The sequence below is a fragment of the Taeniopygia guttata genome, chromosome 1 (genome assembly GCF_048771995.1).
Source record: "Taeniopygia guttata chromosome 1, bTaeGut7.mat, whole genome shotgun sequence".
Taxonomy (NCBI): Eukaryota; Metazoa; Chordata; class Aves; order Passeriformes; family Estrildidae; genus Taeniopygia; species Taeniopygia guttata.
Window position 1 is genome coordinate 11,416,575 of NC_133024.1, and position 14,532 is coordinate 11,431,106.

At 40.0% G+C, this 14,532-nt stretch overlaps 1 long non-coding RNA gene across 1 annotated transcript; it reads right to left on the bottom strand.

Moving 5' to 3' along the window:
• Positions 1-2,209: 2,209 nt before the first annotated feature.
• Positions 2,210-8,938, bottom strand: LOC115493358 (uncharacterized). Its single transcript, XR_005978640.2, has 4 exons — positions 8,048-8,938; positions 7,261-7,390; positions 5,766-5,882; positions 2,210-2,782 (listed from the first exon to the last, which is right to left on the bottom strand). It is a non-coding gene; the product is annotated as an uncharacterized lncRNA (long non-coding RNA).
• Between the last annotated feature and the right edge of the window lie 5,594 nt (positions 8,939-14,532).

A 14,532-nucleotide genomic window follows, 5' to 3' on the forward strand; every position in this document is an offset into this window, starting at 1 on the left:
TTTTTTCCCAGCATTTTTCAATACCAGAACATGATAACAATACCACAGGTATTCTGCAGAACTTTGCAACTGCCCCTCAGGTGATTTCTGGATATTATGTCAGTCAGTAACTAGTTTCCATGCAGTAGTAGTAGTATTTCAATCATTAAAACTTCTCTGAACTCAAAGCCTCCTTTCTGCCTTTCAAGAGGGGTGTTATACATTGGAATTTAGAGTTTAAAATTTCCTTGATAAAAATGATATAATATAGATCATCACTTTTTATGATCAAAATTCCGTTATATAAATTATTTACTTTTACAGCTTCTTTCTGGATGGGATTTCTGTAAGTTCTAACTAAGTGTAACAGAGGTACAGGTGAGAAAAGAAGAATGAAAAAAAGTGCACAATTTTTTCTTTTTTTTACATTACATTGATGTTAGGAGCCAAGTGATGACGGAGATAGGGAATAAAATTTCTATTTTCAGGAACTCTACTGTTTCTCACACACAATAAACTTTATCTTAATATTTAAAAGCAAACATAACAAAATCTGTGCTGCGCATCATCTACCCTTTGTAGGAAGACTCATTATCAATGATGAATAATGCCCTTTCTGTTTGCCACTGAAAACATAATATATTTTTATTTTTTATATCTTATTATCTATTTCTTAGAAATATTTTGAAGTGTCTTGTTAATGGATTAAACTTTGTCTTAAGTAGGAACAAAGTACCTTTTGAAAGGCAGTTTTCTAGATGCGTTTCTGGGTGGTGTTTTCTATCCCCACAACCACACTCATACAATACCTCAGGTTAAATCAATCTCTCATTACACTGAACTGAGATACAGCAAGAATGATGTTTACTTTTGTCAGAAGACAAAAGCTGCTTCACCTTTCATTCACCATTTATTTCATGGTAAAAAACACAATTAGATGTGTGTGTGATTATAATTATATGTAGCAATATTCCTTTGATTCATATAGGCATGTCTGCAGAAGGAGATAAATCAAAGGACAGATATATAAACCATGTATACACACTCACATACATACATATATATATGTGTGTGTGTGTGTGTGTGTGTATAGGTATGTATCTATGTGTCTATATATATATACATATATACATATATACATATATACATATATATATATATATATATATATATATGCTGGATTTGTAAGAGTAATCAATAAGTGATCTGCCAGTTAAAGGCTTACTTCCCAGGGTGAAGAGAAGGAAGCACAGGACAGCTTCGATGGAAAATTAATGAGGAATTCCACACACTTTCCTAATTAGGTGTGTGTTACAAACGGCACCCAAGGAAGGCTCCAGAGGGTGGATCCATCCCGAGATTCCTACTCGCTCCCGCCCGGATCCTCTCCGCTATTCCTGCCAGGATCGATCCCTGGATTCCCGCCCAGATCCATCCCTGGATTCCCGACGGGATCCATCCTGGGATTCCCACCCGGGATCCATCTCGGGATTCCCGCCCGGATCCATCCCGGGTTTCCTGCCTTGGTCCATCCTGGGATTCCCGCCGGGATCCATCCCGGTATTCCCTCCGGGATGGATCCCTCCCGGTATTCCCGCCCGTCTCTATCCCGGTATTCCCGCCCGGCTCCATTCCCCGTATTCCCGCCCGGATCCATTCCCGGGATTCCCGCCCGGCTCCATTCCGGTATTCCCGCCCGGATCTATTCCCGATGTTCCCGCCCGGATCCATTCCCCGTATTCCCGCCCGGCTCCATTCCCGGTATTCCCGCCCGGCTCCATCCCGGTGTTCCCGCCCGGCTCCATCCCGGGATTCCCGCCCGGATCCCTTCCCGGTATTCCCGCCCGGATCCATTCCCGGTTTCCCGTCCCGCGGCGCCGCCGCGCGGGTGCACAGCGCCACCTGGCGGCCCCGCTGGGCCCCGGCCCCTCAGGCCCTGCCCGCCGCCAACGTTGTCCCTCAGGATAATAATTTTATTTAAAGTACCGGTCTAGGGAATATTTCTGCTTTTGGAGATGCCAGTTTTTCTGCTTTTTGTGTGTGATAGGTGTCTGTGCTGGCAAAGCCGTCGAATGGAGCGATTTACTTTTATCCATGTAGCACTGAAGGAAGGCTCGCTGCCTGCCTCTTCTGTTCTCCCAGGAAATTTAAAGAAGCCAAAAGGGCCTCAAGTTCACATAAAATGATTTTGTGCTCCTAAAAGCTCTGGAACAGCAGGAGCAAGGAGCAGCTCCATCCGTGGATGATGAGCAAGATTTGCCCCCTCAGCTCCTGAAACAGTGGAAATACCATGTTCCCTTTGCCATACCTATGTTAATACTGCTTAGAGAGACCTCAGACAAATATTCAGCATAATTAGAGCTCACCTTTCAATGTTAAACTCTGCGAGTTGTTGCATTTCATGTCAAGCATAATCAAAGTGGATTTTTTTCTTCAGGGTGGATTGTCTTTCTCAGATTGTAAACTGCAGACAGCTTTTAACTATGGTGTTTGAATTTTAAAAGCAAACACAAGATACAATCTCTGTTAAGCAACATCCTCTAAAGCAAATACAAACCAACCAGAACAAACAGCTTCAGGCAAATTAGCAAAGTAAACAACAGAAAGCAAAGAGAAAAAGAGAAGACTAGAGAGAGGCTGTATTGCACTTTCTTTGGAGGCCTTAAAGGGTTTCAGCAACTCCCAGCTCCATCTGTCTGCAGGAAATCAGGTTTTTGCCACTGGCACGAGTATTAAAATTCTGCCATGGGACTGGGAAAGATGATGCTCCTGGTGCTTTGGAACTCTCTAATTAGTTTCTCTCCTGCCAAAGAACACAACATCAACATATTTTAGTGCAATAAGTAGTCTCAGACAATTTCTCAATCACTCCTTAGGATGTGACTGAAATTTAATCCCCTGACACCAGCTCCTGAACTGTTGACTTCACTAGAGCTTCACGAGTGCAGGAATCATCACTCATGACCAGCCTGCACAGCCAGGGTGTTCTGTCTACTTTGCTGGTAGAGGTTTAACATTCTGTGAAGTAATTTAACTCCTTCCATAGGTGTTAACCTTGGTCTTCTGTTCTTACATGCTTACCTAGCAAATTTTCTACTACTTAGATTTTGTCCTGAGGCTCTGAACTATCAATTAGTACTTTATTATTGCCATTTGTTTTTTTGTTTTTGTTTTCTTCTTTTTTTTTTTTTTTTTTTCCAAATAAAGATTTAAGCCAAGACAAAAAACTTGTTTGAAAGGTGGACTGCCTTGCAATGACATACTGTCAAAGCACATTTGTGAGTCAAACTGGATAATTCATGGGTTTTTGTTTGTCTCTGAAAACACTACTTCAGTTGAGAAGAATTGAGGTAGCAAGATACACTGCCTCAATTCTCAATAAATTTTAACGTAAAACCATTAGCTAAAAAAAAAAAACAATCTTTAACAGGTACTGAAGAAAATGCTATTGACTGTACAAATTATATTTTACCACATGGATCGCTACAGTAAGATGTAATTTTCTATGTGTGTTAATCTATGTGATACTACAGGGGAGGATGCAATGTTCTTTAGTTCCAAGGGACATTCAGCATCTTTAGAAACACTAATCCTGTAACAAAAGGGTCCATTATTTTCTACTTTATGTATTTTCCTTTAAAATCTAATGATTTTCAGAAGTTGTTAGGGTTATGGGGTCAACAAACAGCGTAAGAGTCCATTAGGTGTACGAGAAAGCAGAGCTATGAAATGCACTCATGAGGAAGAACATAAAAAACGATTGCCCAACAAATGTTGGAAGTATTGTTATGTGTGGTTGTTGTTTCATAAAGCAGGGCACTCAGACAAGGAAAAGCATCCTCAGGCTCTGCCATGGCCTGTCAGGTAAATGTTTTAGGGCTGTGGGAGAAAGTTCAGTGTCTGAACACCAAAGACATCTATTTACAATCCAAATTCAGAGGGTTTGTGAGAGCAGGACTATGCTACACCCACTATTTCATATTGCTATTTTCCCTGGGCTCTGCAAGCTTGCCTTAGAGCTTGTGATGGTGGTGCTTGGTGCTCTTCCTCACACCTGCAAATTGTTCCAGCTCTTTCCTATAGCTAGGCACTATCCTTTAATATAATTAGACTTACAAATTATTTCCCTGGTGGTGGTGGGTTGACCTTGGCCAGCTGCCAGATGCCAACCCAGCCACTTTCTCACCTCAGTCCTCAGCAGGACGAGGCAAGGGGAAATAAGACTGACAAGCTCATGGGTCAAGGTGAAGGCAGGGAGATCACTGTCATAGACAAAGCAGACTTGGCTTGAGGAAAAAATAATTTACTTTATTGGTCTACTAATAGATTTGGATGGTGAGAAACAAAGACAAAATTAAAACTCCTCCACCAATTTGTCCCAGCCTCGCCTTCACTCCTTCATTGCTGATTCCTCAGACTGTCTCACTGTGGGTGCTGTTGGGAGAATGGGGAATGGGGGCTGTGGTCAGTCCATGGCAGCTGCTCTCTGCCACTCCTTCCTCTTCACACTTTTCCCCTGTTCCAATGTGGATGGAGCGAGATTCCTGTTCTGCCACGGTCTCTGGAGGAGCTGCTGGATAACCCCTGCTCTGGGACCTGGATCACCTCCTTTTCACCTCCCCCTCCTTCTCTTGGGGCCCACAGGGATGTTTCTCACACTTTTCCCCTTATTGCCACAGAGCATTTTGCCTTTCTGTCCCCACACTTTCCCTGAGGTTTACCCTACTGGCTTCCAGACTCAGCATTTCTCAATAGAAGATGCTCCTTTTCAGAGAAGGAAAATCAAAATAGGCTGCACTTTAATAATCTTTTCAGCAAGATCAAGTAAGATTACTTTTTGTGGGACCAACTTTAGACATTTCCAAACTCAGACATGAGCAGTGTTCAACACATTTCCACCTCTGGAGCCCCATGCAAGCTGAGCTGAGGAGCTGGATTACTGGTGAGGAGAATTACTGGGAAGGAGAAATGTGCATCCTTTTGCAGATCACAGGGGCTCTTGAGCTGCTTTTGCTGCAAAAGCCACTGATGTCTGAATCTTACAAATAATTTCAAAAAGAGTTTCCTAAAAATTACTCCTGGCCTAATGGTAAAGGACACAAGGCAATGGGGAGCCATTTGATGGCTCACTGCTCCTCCTTGCCTCTTGGCTACTGTTCATCCATATCCCTTGCCAGAGTTTTTCCCAAGCTGATTTGTATCATGTAAGGTTGCAAAAAATTGTTTGAAAATTAGACTGCTTTAATTCACTAATGCAGAATGAAGAGGTCAGTTTGTAGTAAGTGTGAAGAGAACATCAGATGCAGAAGAAAAAATGGCACAGGAATGCTACCAAAAATCTCAAGAAAGACGTAAAATGGAATTGAGAGCAAGGTATAAAATGAAATGAGAGAGCGTCCTCTTCCAGGGAGGAGGAGCCATTAGGCTGCCCATGCTGTCCAGAGACCGTGCTCCATCATCTTCCTCACTCTTCTGCTCTTCCTTGGGTTGGCAGCTAGATTTAAAAAATTGTCAGCTTTGCAGACATATCACTTAATCCTTTGGTACACTAGACAAAAACTACTTCCCTACAAAAAGACATTAAGATCTGTCTTCACTCACCAAGTCAGGTATCAGTAGCTGAAAGACACAAGTTTTGCTTGGGAGTCCAGTTTCTCTTTTTCCTGCTTCAGGAGGTGCTGTTTTGTATTGACTTTTTGAAAAATGAGGCAGCATTCGTTCAAAATAATGACTTGTCAGATAAATCTGAAATCACTCCAACACACCTCTCAGACCAACCTACTTACACATTTTTGAACTTCAGTCATCCTGGAAATTTTGGAAAGTCAAACCCAAGACACGTTGCAGCTCCTGCTGGTGACCCTGCCATCATTAGCTCTTCTGCACATATCCTGCACTGCTGTCTGTCAAAAGACAAGAGGCATATAAAGACATCAGATAAACAAAATTTTCAGCTTACCAGATGTCCATTCTATGTGCCAAATTCCAAATTCCAAAACTTTCTCTTCTTTTTTGGCCATTTGTTTGTAATTTAAGTGAGATCTTTCTTTTTGTGAGCTGATTGCTGCTTTCCTGTACCATCCTCCCATGCCAAAATGACAATCAAGAATGCATGAATCCAAAGCAGTCATATTTTTTACATGTTTTAGCTTCAATAAGGCCAGATTTCTGAGCATTAGGAATAAAAAATGAGAAGAAAAAAACAGAGTTTGTCATTTTTAATAAATTATCAAAATGGACATCTGAGACAGCCCATTCATTCTAAAAATTCATTACGAAGTACTAGATTAAATCTCACTTAGAATAGAGAACACTAATGCACACCAAACTTTCACTTGAATTTAAAGCTCTTTTTTTTTTTTTTTTTTTTTTTTTTTTTTTTTTTTTTAATGCTCACCCTTTATTAATTTCACTCCTGCTAGTTTTGCAGTGTTCTGTAGCTTAAAGCTGCTGATGGCTCTGGAGCCTGAACAAGGAAATACCATGGAGAAAATGGGTCTTTTTGTCTTTCTGGGCAGCTGGATATAGGATCCACCTGAACACATTTCTATAAAATGCTGTATGTTTCAGGAGATTTACATAGATTGCATAAGCTTCAGATAAGCTTTTGAACCAAATTTTACATCTTTAGAGGATTACCTGCATGCTATTGTTAATTATTTCAGTGACATTATTATTAATGCATTTCATTACACAGTTAAATTCTTTTGTGCTTCTATAATGAAAAATGTCACAAACTGCTTTGGTTTTGGGGAATGTTGTGATTAACATGGAAGTATATAAAGAAGAACAAAGTAGTAAGCATTGCTATTTAAAACTGACTCAGCTATCAAACAATGGTATTTCAGATCACAGAATTAGACTTTTCCCAAGCTTTAAAAATTTGAAATTTCAAGTATTGACATTATGCAGATGTTCTCAAAAATTAAATAACAGGTTTCTGTTTAATTCCACTTTACTACATTTCTGCAAGTAATTAATATTCCAGGTAACTTCTGTCATGTTAAAGGTAGTAAGACTGTGTTTCACCATTGTTGTGATGAAATGTCTTCAATGCTTATGGTAAGGATGACCACTACATTTTAAATGCTTTTATGACAACAAAGAAGGTCCCAGGCTGTGGAATGAAGGTATATGTAAGAAACTGTAGAAATCCCATATTAACTCCAGTGTTACTCTTGAAACTTGAAAAAGCCCAGATATTTTATCTGACATTCTCTCCAGTCATTCTGTTTTCTGATCTACAAAGGAACAAGCATTTTCTGATGAAGGGGTACTTACATGTCACTCAGCATGTGCACCATATTGGTATGCCCAGAGCAGTCAAACAAACAGGTAAAAAATTGGTGACAATCTTGTTTTTAGGGAATTTTGGCCAAGGGTATAGGGTGATTTCAGTCACAGCTTTCATCTGAAGTACAAAAGGCAAAACTATGTAATATGCTAAAAATCCTAGTTATTGGTCCAGTCTCACAGCTGAAGATCACTGCCTTAACAACTCACTTCTGTATTGGTAGTTAATTAGGTCAACAGCGTAGTGTATTTTCAAGTGAAACACTTTGTAACTGGATAAAAAGGTGGCTTTGTCTGTGGATTGTTTCAGTTCCTTTTGCTATTCCTGATTTAGATCTGAGAGCTGAAGGTTTATCGGGCAGAAGGCAACATAGCCAGGTCAGCTCAGCAACCAAAATACCAGGGCTGAATTTGAACAGTGTTAACTGTTTTACCCCACACAGCTTACAGCAGCAAAAGACAAGCAACAAATGTCTTCTTCCCACAAATATTTTTAACAACACTTCTTATAATTTTGATGACAAACCCTTTTGGAAAGCCCCAATTCTTCTAAGAGTCGGTGTACCAAAGTAGGGTGATTTTTTTTTTTCTCCTTTGAGCCAACAGTCAAAATATACATAAAAAAAAGTTATTCCAAATGTATTAGAGGTTTTTAGTCTGTTATACCTACACAAAGATTTAAAGGAAGGTGTTATTGTACTGTAAAAGAACTAGAGGGTAGCATTGTATAGAGTAGTGGAAGCTATCCTAACTAGAATGCTTCACATCCACTTACAGAGCTACTGAACTTCAAAGAAATCAATTACAAGTCCAGGATTACCATGGAAACCTAATGAAAACAAACACAAGATACCAAAGAAAGTTAGGCTTGGAGGCATCAAAAGAAGAGCTCTAATTTTAGAAGCAACACATCATTGGAGGGAAATATTAAACTATAAGAGTCAGCACCCACCTAGCATGTGTCATGAATAAATACCACATTCTAAGGGGAAAATTCAGCAGTCACATCTGCAGATGTGTGTCTCTGACAAGTGATTTAAGTAAAGCTCCTTGTGGTCTCTGAAACATTAAATGTATTCTTTGCAGGAATCTTCTTAGGCTCCCTAGCATACTTACCTCTAGACATAATATTCAGCTGGTGTGCCCTGGGAAGTGTGGAATTTGAGTAAAAAGGGTTAATTTTAACACAAGTCTTCTTATTTTACCCCATCTGCTCTCTTCCTCCCTTCACCTCTCCTGCTGTTCTTGCAGGAATAAAAGGAAGTGCAATACACCAGGCTACATTCTGGAGCAGCAATCCTCTTGTGCTTTAGTTTTTTAAAAAGTTATATCCTGATATGTTACAGGAAAACTAGAGGAATAGCAGAAGATGGAGATACATAATTTTAATGCAGAGAGAACTAAGAAGTTACATGATTTTAGCAGAGAATTTGGATCCCAAGGACTATCTCATTATATTGCTGAGAGAAATCAGTTGTTTAGAATAAATCAGTTTTAAGTTGAACGAGTTACATAGTTATAATACTGTGTGATATAGAATATAGTATGTTTGCTGAAACCTCAGGCTGCAAGCTGAGACCTTAGACCTAGATATGTCTTTAGACAGAATAATTTTCTCAGTAGTTTTTCTAGTAGCTGTGTTTTGTCTTTAGTATGAGAAGAATATTGATAGCACTCTGGTGTTTTTGTTGTTGCTAGGTAACGTTCATCCTAAGTCTAGGGCTCCTTTCGTTTCCCGTGCTCTGCCAGCAGGCAAGTGCACTGAAACCACAAAGCAGAATATAAGGAGGATACAGTTGTCAGCAGAAGCTTCAACTTGACAAGATAATTAATCAATTACAATTAATGGCCAGCCTGCCTGGACACAGAGAAAAAGCCCAATGTTAGAAGACCTGAGGCCAAAAATTACCGCTGTGCCAAGAGACATGAAGAGTGTGCGAGGGGCAGGTGCAGAAGTTATAAGGATATGATTTCCCAGGGATTTCTTTGTCCTGGGTCTCCCTCCAGAGGCACCCAGCTCGAGCTGATCTGCTGGCTGGAACCACTTTGAGCCAGTTGTTGCTGGTTGGAATCAGTTTGAACCGGTCAGAACTGGTCTGAACTGGTTTGGTCTGATTTAATTCTGTGGTGAGCAGGTAGCAGGTAGCAGAGGTGCAAGCACTCTTGGCAAAGGTGAGTGCACGAGGAGCAGAATGAGTATCTGAGGTGTGCAGCACATCTGGGGAGAGAGGAACAAGTCAGAGAGATCCTGACAAATTAGAGTGTTCCTGTGGCCCTGAGGGATGGCCACAGTGAAAAATGATGTTTGGCAGACCTTAAGACTCTGTGTGAGAAGGACTGCTCAGCAGAGGTAAAGGGACTGGGAAAAGTGGGAGGCGACTCAACATAGTCATGGAATATGAATGATTGGGGGAAAGCCAATTCTGCCACGGAGTACTTAACAGTTTATGCCACCAAAAGTGACATTTTAGGTGTTGCTTAACATACCAGAAGTTCCCAAATATCAGACTGATCTCAGAGTTAGGTGGATGACAGTCCACCTACTTTCCTTTTCAGCAACTGCTCGCAAACTCTGCAGACCCACCTATGGCTGGGTACAAACATTTACTGGTGATAGCAGAGCAGCTGTCAGACTGACTGAAGCCTTTCTAACAAGGAGGGCTGACATAGGAGCCTTGCTAAAGGAATTTATACCTAGATACATGGTTCCAGAGTCAAGTGAATCAAACAGAGGTGCTCATTTTAGAGTGAATGTAATTGATTAATAGTTTTTGGGGACAGAAGGCTCTTTAGGAGGCACGTATCAGGAGCTTATATCCCAGCTAAGTCCAGCGTGTTGGATGGATTTGAATGCTTAACCCAGTATAAGTAGTGAATGATCAATCAGTTCATAGTTAATGACTTGAGAATCCTTTGTGATTTTACATTGATAATAATTTCCACCCCATGACAATCTTGTTATCCTTCATTCTGGAATAGTAATTTGTAATAATGTATGTAAGGGAAAAGGTCAAATGCCTTGAAAATCTTCTGTTTTCCCTTTTGATATGTTAGAAGGTGTGCTCAGTTAAAACAAAGGGAGAACTGTAAAGGAACACATTCTGTGCGGGTGGCTGGGATAGCTGCAGGTCAGGCTCTGGGTGTGAGCCTGAGAAAAGAGGCTCTGAACTGCCAGCCTGGGGGCAGGGGGACAGAGGGACACGGAAAGGAACTCCCAAATGTGCACACTTAGGCTGTGAGGGTATAAAAGCCCAGAGGTTCCTTTGTTCAGGGTCCCGTTTCAGTGCCACCCAGCTCAGGTGTTATGGGTGTGACTGCCAGAGTGGATCCTGCATGGTCAGATAGGGAAATTTCCATAACATAAAAAAAGGATAAAAAAAAAATCTTTGAGTATGTTATCCCCTACCTGTTATTCACCCAGTTTCACTTAATTATCCAGCCTCTGTACGTGTCCAAGGCAACCCTACAAAATTTGATTTATTTTTGATCTCCTTTAGAGGTTGTCATACAGTTGAAAAGTGTTAGTTCCAAATAGCTACAGATCCAGAAATGAACAGAATGTATCAATTCAGTTGCTCTCTAATGGAAGAATAAAATGTGTGATATGTTTTAAATATGAAAGGCTGCATATGCTGGAAATAAATTAAATTATTTTAAGTATTCCTACTGTTCTGGTTCTCCAGTTCTTTTCTGATTCTCTTCATTCAGTCTTGTTAGGCATGAATGAGAATTCTTACAAAACCATAGAATTTTAGTTCACTAAAGAGGTGTATTTCCCCTTCATTGTTAAACTCTATCCAAAATAATACTTTCAAACTTTTCTTCAAATGGAACAGCAACCCCATTTCAATGATACATAGAGGGTTTTTTTCAGTTTTTTCTCCCATCTATCATCTCCACAATCTTTCATGCCACACTCATTAGCTGAAGTCACAGACCTGAGACAAGTAATTTAGGAAATGCAGAGGGTCAGGATGTAGGTATTGGACTTGAAGTCAGTCTTCTAGTTGCAAATTTTCTTAAACAACAAGGTCAGCAGATCTGATTTTTTTTTCCTGTGTTTTGGGGTTGTTTTTTTTGGTGGTTTTTTTTTGGTGGTTTTTTTTTTGTTTGTTTTTTTTTTTTTTTTTTTCCTTGGTGATCTATTTTCTGTTTGGGAGTTTTATCTGGGAGTATTTGGGAGATTTCCAGACTTTGTCTTTTCCTCTGGGTTTATATACCAGGTTGTACCCCTGATGGAGTTAGTTCCAGAAATCTCAGTCAATACTCAACAGACTCATATATTCAGTTTCCAGGAAAACCCCTTTACCCTGCAGTCTTGCATTGGAAAGGAGAGCAGAGAGCAATCCTTTCATCTAGTTTGCTATATTTTTTAATTGTGTTTTTCTAATGGATTATGTGCAGAATGTAGAGCTGCAGAGAGATGAAGCTTGCCTAAAATGAGTATTTTCCCCCCAAAGACAGTAGAATGATAGCATTAATCTAAGGGGATGAAGGCTTTTATACCCAATGAAAGGGCTTTGCTTTTCAACAGGAGGTTGAAACTTGTACCCTGCACAGTCCACAGCCAGAACTGCTTTGTGCTGCATAATTTACTCCATCACTTACTCCAGTGAGCAGGATATTCACTTGAGAAGTCAGTTAGAATTACAAGTTGCAGGGGATTCTAGTTTATGTTTCCTGCGAACACTTGTGCTACAGAACAAACCAGTGTCAGCTGGAGAAATTTGTGCTGGCTGGCTGAGAGTAACTGGGATGTCAGTGGCTAAAGGAGCAGCTTCGGGCAGGGGTGGGAGAAGAGTCCAGTTTAAAACTCCTCAGGCAGAAGGTGGAAGCTACTTTCACTTCCAGGGCAGGTGTGGAGATGCTGTAGTCCTTTTTGTCTCTCTTGAGCTTTAGAGTCCAGAGGGTGGGAAGGAAAATAAAGATATCAGGAATTTCCCTCCTCAGAAAACATCTAAAATTACTCTTTTCTATGTAGGAAAAAACCTCCAAAAAAACCACTTTAAGTTATTGTTTATAGGGAGGAGAAGAGGTAAAATCTATTTACATTAAACCATACTGGAATGTTTTTCCAGTGTCTGAGTTCAGCTGCCACCCAATTAGACTTAGGACTAAAGAAACTGTGTGAAAACAGCACATGAAATCTAGTTCATTCCATTAGCAGCATGGAATATTGCAGCTTTAACTTCTTTTATGGCACAGACACAAATGTTTCAAAAAAGCTACTGATACTTGATGAGAATAGGACATACACCTGACTGCATCATGAAATAGGGTGTAAATCTGACAAACTGTAAGCTATAGCTTTTAGCATGACAAACAGAACTATAAAGTAGTGGGAGATCAAATCCAATAAACCGAAAAAATTGTCCTTACTGCTGCTGAATGTGACATGCATAAGGTCCCTGGGGATTTATGCAAAAATCTTACACTAGGAACTTTAAGTACTGGAAATCATCTTCTGTGAACTTAGCTTGTCTGGCTGCAAGAAAAGGGGTTTAAAATTCCTTCCATTATTCATGAAAGAGCCAGCATAGCTGGTGAAGTGAGAGCAGACCCCTGGTAACTCAGCCAAGTCCCACTTCCTCAAATCAGGAGTCTGATTCTCAGCTGAACTTTCTGGCTTTGCTTATGGCACCTCAAACTTGCAGAAGTAATTTTACACTCAGTTTATATCAGCATCAATAGCTACACAAGCTTTCCCCATGGCATATCCCAGATGCATCAGCTCACAGTGCGAGGTAACAAAAAAGCCCTCAAAAAACAATCGAATAAATGAAATATGTTTACATGGTGGCCAGAAGGAATTAATTTCAGAGCTAAATTTCATGCCTCTTCAGGCAAGGGAAAACAAATTGTGATTGGGAAACCACTTGTTGGCCAAATCAAGCCTCTTTTGAGGCTTGACCATCTGCAGCAGGAGTTGAGATCTGGAACAAAGTAAATTTTAGAATGTGGAAAAAAGCCAATAGAGAATCAATTCAACAGTCTGGCCCATAAAATATGTACTTTAATTTTAAGAAAGCAGCATGTGTGGTTTTGACAGTGGCAATTTGCCCATATGTGTTAACATTTGGGTGCCACCAAAGCGACTTGAAAAGTTTGGACTACTTGCTAATACTTCAGCAAATTTCTCTGCCTCTTACTGGACCTTCATTTTTGAATGATAAGATTTAAGTTGTTCTCCTTTCATTAGTTTGAGAAAATGCATGACTCTTGGTTTCAAGGTATGGAAACATATCAGGAAAAGTATGGCTGATGTAATGATGTGATTTCAAGTCATTTCGGTTATTTCTGAACAAAGAAAATACCTTTTTGGGAGGGAGCTGAAAAGGAGTCTAATAAAGGAACACATCCTTCTCACCCTAGTGCTGAGGATTTTTGCCCTTTTCAATTTTTGGGTGGTTCAGAGGAGAAATATGCCCAACTAGACCTGCCACAGTAAATTTTCTAAAATTGTTAAATTAAAACCAGGCCTGCTACACTCATATGTATTCTGTAACATTGTGCCTACAGGGACAGTAGCACAGAGTTTTATCTGCAATATTATTTTCCTGGCATTTGTGACAAACCATAAACTACAGGAATGAATTTTTAAATTGAGATATTTCCCATTATTAATCTAGTGAAAGTAGGATTCTGTTATTGTAAACTAGCAGCAAACTTGCTCTCAAACCATATTTCCAGTAGCTCTCATTTTGCTGCAGATGTAAATTCAGAGAGATATATGTTTCTCTCATTCCAGTGCTACTGCTGAATTAAAATATCAGCAATATCTATGAATTAAATGGGCCTCATCAACACTTTTTACAGCAGCTGAGATAGCATTTTATATTTTTTGTTTACAAACAGCAATAAATAGTCATGTCTATTGATCTTTATTATCTTTAAGATTTATCAAGCAGCTCTTACGCTCCTGGCCTTGCACAAAAGGAAGAACAAGAAAAAAAATTATGAATCCCCTACATGCAGTTTCTACAACGCCACCAACATATTTAAGATGTTGGAGTCCTACTTTTGAGCAAGGTATGCTTCTAACTATGCTTCTGTTTGTTGGCAGGAGAATGTCTGAGGACAAATTCAGCAGTGAGTAGCACATTACACATTCTCCTAGTGGCGAAAATCCTAAAGGATGCTTTGTACCTCACTACCTGGAAGCTGCCTTCATCCATCACACATATGTGTGGCCTTCCAGTACCTGAAGGGAGCCTACAAGAAAGATGGAAGGAGACTATTTATAAGGGCCTGGGGTGACAG